We start from the raw sequence: 16,047 nt of genomic DNA on the forward strand, positions 1-16,047 counted from the left end.
GACACTTTACAAGCCAGGAAGGAGTGGAACCAAATATTCAAACTATTGAAACACAGAAATCATGAGCCAAGAATAATATATCCAGCAAAGATATCCTTTAGATATGAAGGACGAATAAAGACCTTTCCAGACATACAGAAGCTGAGGGAATTTTCTAATACACGACCTGCACTACAAGAAATACTAAAGGAGGCTATTCGACCACCATCAACAGGGGCAATTTGTGGCAACCAAAACTCAAAAAGGGGGAGACTAAAGGCCTGAACCGGAATACGGGAATGGAGAAAGTAAGCGTGCTGAAAAAAACGGAATACTCTAAATATCAAACTTTCTTTTACATAAACTTAAGGGTAACCAATCAAAAAAAAAAATCCAGAACTGAAATATATACTGTAATAAAAGAAGAAACAGAGGGAAACATCATAGAATACCACCACACAGAAATAATAGACAACAACAAAAAGGCAAAGAAACAATGGAGACACAGCCTTACCAGAAAACTAAAGATAGAATGACAGGAAATCTTCACATATCAATAATCACCCTAAATGGAAATGGACTGAACTCACCAATAAAAAGGCACAGAGTAGCAGATTGGATCTACAAACTAAACCCAACCATATGCTGTCTCCAAGAGACATATCTCAGCTACAAGGACAAGCATAGACTCAAAGTGAAAGGGTGGAAATTGACACTTCAAGCAAATGGTACTCAGAGAAAATCAGTGTAGCCATAATGATATCAGATGAAACAGACTTCAAGGTGAAAAAGATAACAAGAGACAAAGATGGACATTTCATAATGGTGAAGGGGACTGTACAACAAGAAGACATAACAGTCATCAATATGTATGCCCCCAATCAGGGAGCACCAAAATATACCAAGCAACTACTAACAGAACTAAAGGGAGAAATTGACCAAAACACAATTATACTAGGGGACTTAAATACATCATTGACAGCTATGGATAGATCATCCAAACAGAAAATGAATAACGAAATAGCAGCTCTAAATGACACATTAGATGAAATGGACATAATTGACATTTATAGAGCACTTCATCCTAAAACATCAGACTATACATTATTTTCTAGTGTACACGGAACATTCTCAAGGATAGACCATATATTGGGACATAAAATCAGTCTCAGCAAATTTAAGAAGACTGAAATCATACCATGCATATTCTCTGATCGCAAGGCTTTGAAATTGGGTATCAACTGCAAAAAGAAAGCAGGAAAAGACACAAATACATGGAGATTAAACAACATACTTTTAAAGAACGACTGGGTCAAAGAAGAAGTTAGAGGAGAGATCAAAAGATACATAGAAAGAAATGACAATGAAAATACATCCTACCAAAATTTGTGGGATGCAGCGAAAGCCATTTTAAGAGGGAAATTTATCTCATTATAGGCCTATCTCAAGAAACAAGAAAAATCCGAAATAAATAACCTCATGTTACACCTTAAAGAACTAGAAAAAGAAGAACAAGTGAAATCCAAGGTCAGCAGAAGAAAGGAAATAAAAATCAGAGCAGAACTAAATGAAATAGAGAACAAAAAGACAATAGAAAAAATTAATGTGACAAAGAGATGATTCTTTGAAAAGATTAACAAAATTGATAAACCCTTGGCTAGACTCACTAAGATAAAAAGAGTGAAGACACTAATTAACAAAATCAGAAATGAAAAAGGGAAGTTATCACGGACACCACAGAAATACAAAGGATCATCCAAGAATACTATGAAGGACTTTATGCCACCAAATTCAATAACCTAGAAGAAATGGACAAGTTCTTAGAAACATATAATCTTCCAAGGCTGAACCATGAAGAACTGGAAAATCTAAACAGACCGATCACCAGTAACAAAATTGAATCAGTCATCCAAAACCTTCCCAAAAGCAAAAGTCCGGGACCAGATGGCTTCACTAGTGAATTCTACCAAACCTTCAAAGAGGATCTAATACTAGCTCTGCTCAAACTCTTCCAAAAAATTGAAGAAAAGACAGTACTTCCTAACTCATTTTATGAGGCCAACATTACCCTGATACCAAAACCTGGTAAGGACAACACAAAAAAAGAAAACTACAGACCAATATCTCTGATGAATACAGATGCAAAAATCCTAAACAAAATTCTAGCAAATTGAATACAACAATGCATTAAAAAGATTATTCATCACGACCAAGTGGGGTTCATCCCCAGGGCACAAGGATGGTTCAACATCAGCAAATCCATCAATGTGATACATCACATAAACAAAATAAAGGACAAAAGTCATGTGATTATATCAATTGTTGCAGAAAAAGCATTTGACAAAATACAACATCCATTTATGATTAAAACACTTAATAAAATAGGTATAGAAGGAAAATACCTTAACATAATAAAGGCCATATATGACAAACCCTCAGCTAATCTCATAATTAAGGGTGAAAAACTCAAGCCCTTTGCTCTATGTTCAGAAACACGACAGGGCTGTCCTCTATCACCTCTGCTTTTCAACATAGTGTTGGAAGTCCTCGCCAGAGCAATCAGGCAAGAGAAAGAAATAAAAGGCATCCAAATTGGGAATGAAGAAGTTAAATTGTCACTCTTTGCAGATGACATGATGCTATTATAGAAAACCCTAAGGACTCCACCAAAAAGCTATTAGAAACAATCAACGAATACAGTAATGTTGCCGGCTACAAAATCAACGCACAAAAGTCCATTGAATTCCTATATACTAATAATGAAATCTCAGAAAAAGAAATACAAAAAAACAATTCCTTTTGCAATTGCAGCAAAAAGATTAAAATACCTAGGAACAAACTTAACCAAGAATGTGAAGGACCTATATGCTGAAAATTATAAGACATTTTTGAAAGAAATTAAAGAAGACACAAAGAAATGGAAAGACATTCCGTGCTCATGGATTGGAAGTATCAACATAGTTAAAATGGCCATATTACCCAAAGCAATATACAGATTTAATGCAATCACCATCAAAATCCCAATGGCATTTTTTCAAGAAACAGAACAAAAAATTATCAGATTTGTTTGGAACCACAAAAGATCCCGAATAGTCAAAGCAATCTTAAGGAAAAAGAACAATACTGAAGTTATCACACTCCCTGACTTTAGCTTGTACTACAGGGCCACAATAATCAAAACAGCATGGTGTTGGCAGAAAAACAGACACATAGACCAATGGAATAGAACTGAGAACCCATAAATAAAACCCCGCAAATACGGACAGATAATTTTTGACAAAGAAGCTAAAAACATACAATGGAGGAAAGACAGCCTCTTCAATAAATGGTGCTGGGAGAATTGGATAGCCATGTGCAAAAGAATGAAACTGGACGGCTATCTGTCACCATATACCAAAATTAATTCAAAATGGATCAAAGACTTAAGCATAAGACCTGACACAATAAACTGCATAGAAGAAAACATAGGTACTAAACTTATGGACCTTGGGTTCAAAGAGCATTTTATGAATTTGATTCCAAAGGCAATGGAAGTAAAAGCTAAAATAAACGAGTGGGACTGTATGAAACTTAAAAGATTCTGCACAGCAAAAGAAACCATCAGCAAAATAATGAGGCAACCAACTGAATGGGAGAAGATTTTTGCAAACAGTGCCTCCGATAAGGGGCTAATACCCAAAATGTACAATGAACTCATGAAACTCTACAACAAAAAAACAAACAACCCAATTGAAAAATGGCAGAGGACCTGAAGAGACATTTGTCCAAAGAGGGCATAGAAATGGCAAATAGACATATGAAAAAATGCTCAATATCACTAATCATCAGAGATATGCAAATAAAAACCACAATGAGATATCATCTCACCCCAGTCAGAATGACTGTCATCAACAAGACAAATAGTAACAAGTGTTGGCGAGGCTGTGGAGAAAAAGGAACCCTCATACACTGTTGGTGGGAATGCAGACTTGTGCAGCCGTTATGGAAGGCAGTGTGGAGGTTCCTCAAAAAAAATTATGAATAGAATTACCATATGACCCAGCAATCCTTCTCCTGGGTATCTACCCAAAAAATCTGAAAACATTTATACATAAAGACACTTGTGCTCCAATGTTCATTGCAGCTTTGTTTACGGTGGCCAAGACATGGAAACAACCAAAATGTCCTTCGATAGATGAATGGATAAAGAAGTTGTGGTATATATACACAATGGAATACTATTCAGCAGTAAGAAAAGATGATATAGGAACATTTGTGACAACATGGATGGATCTTGCAAGTATAATGCTAAGCGAAATAAGTCAGACAGAAAAAGCAGAGAACCATATGACTTCACTGATATGTGGTATATAAACCAAAAACAGCAAAAGAACTAGACAAACAAATGAGAAACAAAAACTCATAGACACAGACAATAGTTTAGTGGTTACCAGAGGGTAAGGGGGGGTGGGGGGTGGGAGATGAGGGTAAGGGGGATCGAATATATGGTGATGGAAGGAGAACTGACTCTGGGTGGTGAACACACAATGGGATTTATAGATGATGTAATACAGAATTGTACACCTGAAATCTATGTAATTTTACTAACAATTGTCACCCCAATAAATTTTTTAAAAAAACTTGCAACATGTTATGTTAAAGTCTTAAATCAAGTTTATTTTTTCTCAACTTTTCATTTGGAAAAATTAAAAATTGCTGAAAAATTTAAAAAAATATTTCAATAGATACCCATTTACCTTTCATCTACATTCACCAATTGTTAATATTTTGGCATACTTTCTATAATGCTTTATCTACTCTCCCGCTTCTTCCCCCTGGCCCTCTTGTTTCCAGTTTGTGGCTGTTACAAATAAAACTGCTATGACATTTATGTAGAGGCCCTTGTATAGACATGTGCTTTCATTTCTCTGTGATGAACACCTAGGAGTAGAATGGCTATAAGAAGGTATATTTAACTTTAAAAGAAAAAACCACCAAACTATTTTCCACAGTGGTTGTATCAGTTTACATTTCTACTAGCAGTGTTGTAGTTGCTCTACATCCTCACCAACACCTGCTATGATGCAATTTTATTTTTTTACTGATACATTTATATATTGGAATATGATTGCCAATGTAGTTATATTTATCACATTACAAAATTATAGTACAATATTATTGTCTATATGCATTATACTATACATTAGATCTCTAATGATGTATATACTACTCGTAACAAGTTTGTACCCTTAGACACCATCATTCTTATTGCCTCCCCTCTCCATCCCCTAGTAACCACTATTTTACTGTGTTTCCTATGTCTAATATCTTTAGATTCCACATATAACTAATACCATACAGTATTTGTCTGTCTTTCCGTCTGACTTATCTCACTTAGCATAATATGCTTAATATCCGTCCATGTTGTCACAAATGGAAGGATATCCTTCTTTCTCATGACTGAATATTTCATTTTGTATATGTACCACATCATTTTTTTATTTCAGTAACATTGGTAATAACATTATATAGGTTGCAGGTTTACAATATCATCGTTTGATATCTGTATACACTATAGCATGCTCATCACCAAAAGTCCGGTTTGCATCCATCACCATACATTTGACCCCCTTTACCCATTTCACCTTTTCCCCATCCCCTTCCCCTCTGGTAACCACCAATCTGTTGTCTGTGTCTATGAGTTTGTTTTTGTTTTGTTCATTTGTTTTTTTGTTTTATATTCCACGTATGAGTAAAATCATGTGGTTTTTGTCCTTTTGCATCTGACTTCATTTAGCGTAATACCCTTAAGATCCATCCATGTTGTTGCAAATGGCAATATTTCATTCTTTTTTATGGATAATATTCCATTGTACATATACCACATCTTTTTTATCCATTCATCCATTGATGGTCATTTGGGTTGTTTCCATATCTTGACTATTGTGAATAATGCTGCTATAGACATGGGATGTATATATTATGTTGAAATCCTGTTTTCATTTCCTTTAGGTATATATCCAGAAGTGGAATCTCTCAATCATATGGTAGATCTGTTTTTCATTTTTTGAGGAAGGCTCCATATTGTTTTCCATAATGGTTGGATCAATTTACATTCCCACCAACAATGTATAAAGGTTCCCTTTTCACCACATCCTTGCCAGCATCTGTTAGTCTCTTGTCTTATTTTTTTGTTTGTTTTCTTTTTTTCATTAAAATCTTTTGGGGTGACAATGGTCAACAAAACTACATAGGTTTCAAGTGTACAATTTTATAATACATCATCTGTATATCACATTATGTGTTCACCATCCAGAGTCAGTTCTCCTTCCAACACATTTGATCCCCTTTACCCTCTTCTACCATCCCCCTTACCCTCTGTCTCTTGTCTTCTTGATGATAGGCATTCTAACAGGTGTGAGGCAATAGCTAAGATGTAATTTTAAATGTTCTATTGGGTATGTATAGATATCTTGTTATGGTTTTAATTTTCATTACCTAAACTATTCATGTTAAGCATCCATTCATGTGCTTATCTGTATACCCTGTAGTATAATGTTGAACAAAAGTAGTGAGAGTGTACATTCTAGTATTTTCCTGATCTTAGAAGGAAACTATTCGGTCTTTTACCTTTAAGTATGATGTTAGCTGTAGGTTTTTTGTAGGTGTTGAAAAAGTCCCCTTCTACTATTTTTCTTGGAGTTTTAAATCAGGGATAGATCTTGGATTTTTTTAAAATTCTTTTTCTAAACCTAATGAAATGATCATCTGATTTTTCTTTTTTAATCTGTTACATTAATGGCATTGATGATTTTTGAATGCTAAACCAACTTTACACTCCTGAGCTAAACTCTACTTGGTCATGATGTATTATCATTTCTATAGATTATTGAATTTATTTTTCTAAAATTTTGTTAAGAATTTTTACATCTATGTTCATGAAGGATATTGATTTGTAGTTTCTTTTCCTCTAAATATTTTTTTCTAGTTTTTATATCAGAGTAATGCCCAACACTTACAATAAGTTGGAAAGTATTTCTCTCTCTTCAATTTTGTGGAAGAGTTTATGTATAACCAGTATTATTTCTTTATTAAATATTTAGTACAATTCCCCAGTGATTTTCCATTTGCCAGAAAGACTACCTTTGCATTTCATAGGAAATTTAGAATCAGTTTGTCAATTTCTACAAAAATGCCTGCTCACATTGTGATTAGGATCATTTTGAATCTGTAGACCAATTTGGAGAGAATTTCTCAGATAAAGTTTCATCTTTATTGTTTCTGAAAGTCTTTATTTTGCCTTCCTTTTAAAACATTTTCAAATTAAATTTTCTATTTTTCTCTAATAGTAGATTCAAATGCAGTTAAAAAAGAAAAACAAGAAATCCCATGTTTCCTTTACCCAGTTCCACCAATGATAACATCTTGAAAAATTATAGTACTGTATCACAACCAGGATATTGACATTGATAACAATCAAGATACAGATACATAACGAGGATTCCTCATATTGCCATTTTGTAGCCACATCCATTTCTCCTTCTCCCACCATCCACACTACCCCTTTAGCCCCTGGCAACCACTGACCTGTTCTTCACTTCTATTTTTTTTTTATTTCGAGAAAGTTTATATAAATGGAATAATGTGCAATTTTTTTGTGGATTAGCTTTTTTTCACAGCATCATTCTCTGTAGGCTTATCCAAGTTGTTGCATTGTATCGATAGTTCATTTTTTATTGTTGAATAGCATTTTACAGTACTGAGGTATTGCAGTTAACCATTAACCCATTGAAGGATAGCTGGGTTGTTTCCAGTTTGGGACTATTATGAATAAAGCTCCTATAAATATTTATATATATGTTTTGTATGAACATGTTTTCATTTTTTCTGGAATAAATGCCCAGGACTGAGATTGCGGGGTTGTATGGTAGTTACATTTTAGTTTTTAGAAACTGCCAAGTTGTTTTACAGAGTGGCTGTACCACTTTATATTCCCACCAGCAGTGTATGAGTGATCCAGCTTCCCCACATCCAGCCATTATTTGTTGTTGTCACTACTTTTTTTAGACACTCTGATAGATGTGTAGTGATATTGCATTGTAACTTTGTTTGCATTTCCCCAATGGCTAAATAATGTTGAATGTCTTTTCAGGTACTTATTTTTCACCTGTATATTCTCTTTGGTGAAATCTCTGTTCTTGTCTTTTGTCTATCTTAATGGACTGTTTGTTTACTGTTGAGTTTTGAGATTTTTTTATATATTTTAGATCCTACTCCTTTGTTGGATATATGGTTTGCAAAGATTTTTCTCTTAGTCTGTAGCTTGTCTTTTCATCTTAACAGGGTCTTTTGCAGAGTAAATGTTTAAATTTGATTAAATCCAATTTATCTTTCTTTTTTTATGGATCATGCTTTCAATGTCCAATCTAAGAATTCGTCACTTACCCCTTATCCTGTATATTTTCTTCTAGATGTTTCTTAAATGTTTTATGGCTTTACATTTTACATTTAAGTCCATTACCCATTTTGAAGGAATGTTTGTATAAAGTGTAAGGTTTAAGTCAAAGGTTTTCTTTTCTGTTTGTTTTTTGCCTTTGGATGTTCAATTACTTCAGCATCATCTGTTCAAACACTGTTCTTCCTCCATTGAATTGCTTTAGCACCTTTGTCAAAGGTCAGTTGGTCACATTTGTGTGGACCTATTTCTGAGTTCTATACTCTCTTCCATTGATCTATATATCTCCCCTTTCACCAATGACAAAAAGTCTTGATAATTGTATCTCTATATATTTTTAAATCAGATACGCTCTTTCCACTTCATTCTTTTTCAAAATTGCTATAGCTATTCTAGTTCCTTTTCTTGTCCATACAAATTTTAGAATAGCTTGTCTATATATCCAAAAATTCTTTCTGAAATTTTGAAAGAAATTGCATTAAATCTGTACATCAATTTGGGAGAATGCACACCTTTAGTATATTGAGTTTTCAAGCCAAAGTTAACTGATATATTTTTACTCAGGTGAAGTTCATATAACATAAAATTAACCATTTTAAAATGTAAATTTCAGCCATATTTAGTACATTCACAATGTTGTACAACCATTGCCTCTACCTAGTTACAAAATATTTAAATCACTGCAAAAAACAAACAAACAAACTAACTAAAAAACCCGTATCCATTGAGCAGTCACTCCCCATTCCTTCCTCCCTCCCTCAAGTCCACTCTGTTTTCTGTCTCCATAGATTTACCTGTTCTGGATATTTCATATAAATGAAATCATACAATATTTGACCTTTTGTATCTGCCTTCTTTCACTTAGCGTAAGTTTTTGAGGTTCATCCATGTTTTAGCATGCATCAGTTATTTTCTTTTTTGCCTTCCACACTTGATAATTCTTTTTTTTTAAAATTAAAGTGTATTGGGTGACAATGTTAGTAAAGTTACATAAGTTTCAAGTGTACAATTCTGTAATACATCATCTGTATGTCACATTGTGTGTTCACCACCCAGAATCGGTTCTCCAAAAAGATGAAATAGTACCATTTGTGACAACATGTATAGAACTTCATTAATTTTTAAGGGTGAATAATATTGCACTGTATGTTTATACCACAATTTGTTTATCCATTTATCTGTTGAGAAGCATTTAGGCTGTTTCCATTTTTTGGCTATTGTGAATAATGTTGCTATGAACATTTGTATATAGGTATTTGAGTACCTGTTTTGCCTTCATTTTTGAAAGATATTTTCACTGGATATAGAATTCTACATTGTGTTTTACTATTTCAGGATTTTAAAGATGTTGGTCCGCTACCTTCTTGCTTGAATTTCGCTGATAAAAAAATCTGCTGAAATCCTTATTTTTGTTTCTCTGTGCATATGTCACTTTTCTGTGGCTGCTTTAAAGATTTTCACTCTGTATCTAGTTTCAAGCTATTTATGATGTTTCTTGGTGTAGTTTTCTTTATATTTCTTGTGTTTGAGTTTTTTTGAGGTTCTTACATCCATATGTTACTAGTTTTCATAAAATTAGGGAATTTTCAGGCCACTATTTCCATCTTTCTTTTCACTCTGCTACTGTAATTACATATTGGAGTGCTTTAAGTTGTTCCACAGCTCACGGATGTCCCATTCATTTTTTTCACCAATCTTTTTACTCTCTGTGTTTCATTTTGCATAATTTCTATTGCTGTCTTCAAATGCACTAATCTTTTCTTCTGCAAGGTCTAATCCGACACTAATCTCATTCATTATATTTTTCATCTCATCTCACACATTGTAGTTTTTATCAATAGTGTTTTGAGTCTTTCTTTGAAGTCTTCCATGTCTCTCCTTAACTTTTTGATCATATTAAAAAGTTACAATTGCTATTTCATTGTAGTTAAATGTTAATTATAACATCTGTGTCAGTCTGGATCAGTTTCTATTGATTTCCTCATTGTGAATTGAAGTCTCCTTATTTCTTGCATTCCTGGTTACATTTTATTGGATGCAAGACCTTATGAATTTTACCTTTTTGGGTGCTGGGTATGTATGTATTTTTATAAACATTCTTTTTTTTTTTTTAATTAAATTTATTGGGGTGACAATTGTTAGTAAAATTACATAGATTTCAGGTGTACAATTCTGTATTACATCATCTATAAATCCCATTGTGTGTTCATCACCCAGAGTCAGTTCTCCTTCCATCACCATATATTCGATCCCCCTTACCCTCATCTCCCACCCCCCACCCCCCTTACCCACTGGCAACCACTAAACTATTGTCTGTGTTTATGAGTTTCTGTTTCTCATTTGTTTGTCTTCTTTTGTTGTTTTTGGTTTATATACCACATATCAGTGTATAAACATTCTTAAGTTTTTTTCCCCTGGGACATAGCAAAATTACTTGTAAACAGTTTGATCCTTTTAGGTCTTGCTTTGAAAATTTGTTAGGTAGGATAAGTTAATTATTCCTCATTACTAAAGCAAAAACCTTCTGAGTACAATACTCCATGAGTTATGAGACTCTGCAGTCAGGTTCTTGAGAATAAGCACTATTACCAGTTTTGTATGAACACGAGGTACTGTTTCCTCTAATCCTTTCAGGTGATTATTTCCCCAATCTTGGATAGTTTCTTCAAATACATGCATTGCTCAATACTCACCTAAATACTCAAGGGACTGTCTGAAGATTTTTGAAGTTTTATCTCTGTACAGTTCTCTCAAGTAATCTTTCTTGTGAACTCGAGATCCCTCGGTGGTCCTGGACTCTAAGCCCCATTTCTTCTAGTCAGGGAGCCCACCATATTCTACTTGGTTTCACTCTTCCTGTGCCACAGGTCAGAAACTCTCTCAAGGTAGTAATCTGGGGCAATATTTGAGTTCACCACATTTGTTTCCTGTCTCTCATGGATCACTGTCCGTCATTGCCTGAAACACAGAGTCTTGAAAAAGCATTGTTTCATATATTTTGCCTGTTTTTTAGTTGTTTCAGGCAGCAAAGCAAACCTGGACCCCGTTACTACATCTTGGCAAGAAGCCAAACTTCTAACAGTAATAATTTTTAAAATCATTACTCCAAAATGAAAGCAGGATTTCAAAGAGATATGTGCACTCCCATGGTCATTGCAGCACTATTCATAATAGCCAAGATATGGAAACAACCTAAGTGCCCATCATGGATGAATGGATAAAGATATATACAATGGAATATTATTCAGCCACAAGAAAGAAGAAAATCCTGCTATTTATGACAATATGGGTGAAACTGAGGGCATTATGCTAAGTGAAATATGTCAGAGAGAGAAAGACAGATACTATATGATATCACTCATATGTGGAATTTTAAAAAAACAAATTCATAGAAACCAAGAGTAGAGTAGTGGTTATCAAGGACTGGAGGGTGATGTAAATGGAAGATGGTGGTCAAAGGGTACAAACTTCCAGTTATAAGATGAATTTAAGTTCTGGGGATCTAATGTACAGTATGGTGATTATAGTTAACAATATCATATTATATAGTTGAAAGTTGCTAAGAGAGTAGATCTTAAATGCTCTCACCACAAAAAAGAAATGGTAATTATGTGATGTGATGGGGGAATTAGCTAATGCTACAGTGGTAATCATTTTGCAATATATAAATGTATCAATTTAACACATTGTACACCTTAAACAGTTATACGAGGTTTGACAATTAAGTTCGCAAACTCATCCTAGAAAAAGTGCTATACGCCTCATTGCTGAATATCACTATGGTCACCTTTGAAGTGCTCCCCTTGGGAAGCTATCCACCGACGCCAGTGCCTAGTCCACACTTCAAAGCAATTTTGGAACTCTTTTTCTGGAATGGCCATCAGAGCTGTTGCGTTACCCTTCATGTCTTGAATATCATCAAAATGTCTTCCTTTCAATATTTCCTTTATCTTCGGGTAAACAAAATAGTCATTGGGGGCCAGATCAGGTGAGTATGGAGGGTGTTACAATTATTTGTTTACTGGCTAAAAATTCCTTCACGAGGGCGGACGGGTGGCTCAGTTGGTTAGAGCGTGGGCACGGGGCAATGGGCTGCTGGTTCGATTCCCACTTGGGCCACCGAGCTGTGCCCTCTGCAACTAGAATGAAGTCAATGAACTGCCACTCAGCTCCCGGGTCGCCAGATGGCTCAGATGGTTGGAGCGTGGGCTCTCAACCACAAGGTTGCTGGTTTGACTCCTCGACTCCCGCAAGGGATGGTGGGCTGCACCCCCTGCAACTAACAATGGCAACTGGACCTGGAGCTGAGTTGCTCCCTCCACAACTAAGATTGAAAGGACAACAACTTGTCGTGGAAAAAGTCCTGCAAGTACATACTGTTTCCCAATAAAGTCCTGTTCCCCTTCCCCAATAAAAAAAAGAAAATCTAAAAACTCCCTCACAGACAGTGCCATGTGAGTTGGTGCAGTCATGATGCAAGAGCCATGAATTGTTGGTGAATAGTTCATGTCATCTAACTTTTTCACGCAGCCTTTTCAGCACTTCCAAATAGTAAACTTGGTTAATTGTCCAGTTGGTACAAATTCATAATGAATAATCCCTCTGATGTCAAAAAAAAAAAAAAAAAAAAAAAAAAAGGTTAGAAACAGCGTTGCAACAAGTTCGCAAACTTAATTGTCAGACCTCGCATGTGAATTACATCTCAATAAAGCTGGAAAAAATTATTATGTCAAGAACACTATTGCTGATTTGGGTGTCTTCATCTTTTGTGGCTCCTTCTCATGACTTTCTGGGAGTTTCTAGTGTTCTGCAGCTTGAGGCTACTGAAAATTGCATGGGTATCAATTTAAAAGACTGTTAAAAACTAGTAACAGATTACATTCCTAAATAACATACATAATTTTATGTGTATTGGACAAGCCCTCCGTACCATTCCAAAATCCTCTTAGCCTCTCCTCTGATTCCAGCCACTGCTAGTTGGATTCAGACTTTGACTGGCTTTGAACAGGTGTAATGGGTCAGTGTCTTTCCTTGGCTGGTGACACATATATTTCACTTCTTTCTCTGAGGCTTCTCTGACTCTATCAGTAGGAAACCCCTCTACATTCATACATGGATAACCAGAAAGTGTGAGGGAGTTTAATACACATGCGGCCAATTCTTGACCAGTAGGGAACAGGAGACAATAGAGAAATGATTTCCCCTAACTAAATAAATGAGACTCATTTCTTACCACTTTACAGAAGATCCCAGTTGGACTGAGCATCAGTCTTCTACAGTGGTGGCCAATCCCTGTGCTTGGATTGCCTCTTTTCCTCCTTCTCTGCACCACTTCCTTTTTGTGAACATCTGTTTTCTGGAATCATATTTCTAAATAAACTATCTGTCCACAGCCTTAATCTTAGGATCTGCTCTTAGGGAAAGCCAGGCTAAGACAGTAGAGAATATATTTGCATTTATGTATGTATATAATACACATTATAATAACCAGTTTTGGTGTAGTTATGCAATGCTACTAGTGAAAACTAATGTTTCAGGTGATATTATCCACAGTATTTTTGAATGGTTGCTACAAAAAAGTGTGAATTTTAAAAACTCAAGTCAAGCATTTATTGAATGCTTAGTAATTGTAAGGCATTGTGCTAAACACTGTGGAAAATAGCAATAAATACGATGCACATGGTACCAAAGAGAAAAATGTTTTGCAGGATGCTTAATTTTTAAATACAAAATTAGAACACTACCAATTAACACTACAAAAAAAGCTACATCTTCTACTTTTGTCTTGAAACAACAAAATAAAATAGACAAAAGATGTGAAACTATAGTTTTTAAGACACTGAATATCAACCAACCAATGGCAGTGATCTTTAAGAGATAGGAAACAAATGAGGTGAACCTTACTGTTTCCCAGCTTATAGCCTGGAGAGAATTTCAGAAGTACAGGGCGAAAGATCTCAGGCATAGCCTAGAAGCTCCCTGAGTTGAGTAGACAGGGCTTGGAGTTCAGAGAGATCAAGAAGACTAAAGTTCTCAGGCAGAGTGTTGGAAAAGAGAAATACAAAACGTAGAACTCTAAAGACATGTAGAAGGTCCCACTTCAGTCTTCCACTGAGTACTGATCCGCGTATGCATGTGAGGGAAACACTTGAGGCCAGGGAAAGAATTAGCCAAAAGAATTATAGGAAAGGGGGCTGCCAGATGGCTCAGTTGGTTAGAGCGCGAGCTCTGAACAACAAGGTTGCCGGTTCAATTCCCACATGGGATGGTAGGCTGCGTCCCCTGCAACTAAGATTGAAAACGCCGACTGGACTTGGAGCTGAGTTGCACCCTCCCCAACTAGACTGAAGGACAACAACTTGGAGCTGATGGGTGCTGGAGAAACATACTTTTCCCAAATATTCCCCATTAAAAATTTTTTTTTTAATTATAGGAAAAAATCTTCCAAGGTCACAAAAGGCCAAGAATAGTTTCTTATAGTAATTTTCAATTGCTGCATAACAAATTACCACATACTTAGTTGCTTAACATAATACCCATTTACTAGTTCATAGTTCTTTAAGTCAAAAGTCTGAATGTAAGTTAGCTGGGTCCTCTGCTCAGGTTCTCACAGGCTTATGCCATGGTGTTGGATTGCCTAGGTTCCTTTCTGGAGGCTCCAAGGCAGAATCCACTCCCAAGCTCATTTTGGCCAGAATTTAGATCCTTTTAGTTGTTAGGACTGAAGCACCAGTTTTTCACTGGCTGTCAGCAGGGGCTGCTCTTATCCTAGAGTCTGATCTCAGGTCCTTGTCATGTGGCCCTCTCCATCTTCCAAACCAACAAGGGAGAATCTCCCTCATTTTGAATCCCTCTTATGCATCAAATTTCTTTGGTCAGGAAGAACCTAGTCCTTTTTTAAATGCTCATCTGATTGGGTCAGATCCATCCAAAGTAATAAGCTTTTCTTAACACCAACTGTACAGTATAACGTAAATTAATCACAGTAGTGGTTATAGCATCTTATTCACAGTTCATATCCACACTCAATGGTGGGGAGATTATATAAAAGTGTGATTCACTTGGGATCATATTAGAATTCTGCCTACAACATTCTTATTCCCACCAGAGTAGAAAAAAATCATTAATGACTTGGAATTGGCCAGAGTACTCAGTACTGTGGAAATATTAGCCCTAGACTAAAGGCTAATTTTCCCTGCCTAACAAAGATTAAAAAGCATGTCATGAAAGGATAAAACTGACTCTAAGTAACTTAATCATAACCCCAGAACAAAGCTCACGACTGTTTATAAGGACATAAATATACTCAGTAACCACAAGGTGAAAGTTGAAATGCCTGGCATCTAATGAAAAGTTAGCAAACACGGAGATATTATCCATAATGTGGAGAAAACCCGATCAATCTAAATTGACACAGAAATTGCATAGGTTATAGAATTAGTAGACAAGGACATTAAAACCATTATTATAATTGTATTCCTTAAGTACAAGAGGCTAGAGGAAAATTTTAACATGTTGAGACAAAGAAGATATAAAAAGACCTAAATCTAACACCATCTACAATACATGAGATGAAAAATATAATGGATAAGATTAATGGTATATTAGATATTATAGAATAAATGATTAGTGAA

This window comes from Rhinolophus sinicus, chromosome 18 (assembly GCF_057876585.1).
Source record: "Rhinolophus sinicus isolate RSI-liver-muscle chromosome 18, RSI-T2T, whole genome shotgun sequence".
NCBI lineage: Eukaryota > Metazoa > Chordata > Mammalia > Chiroptera > Rhinolophidae > Rhinolophus > Rhinolophus sinicus.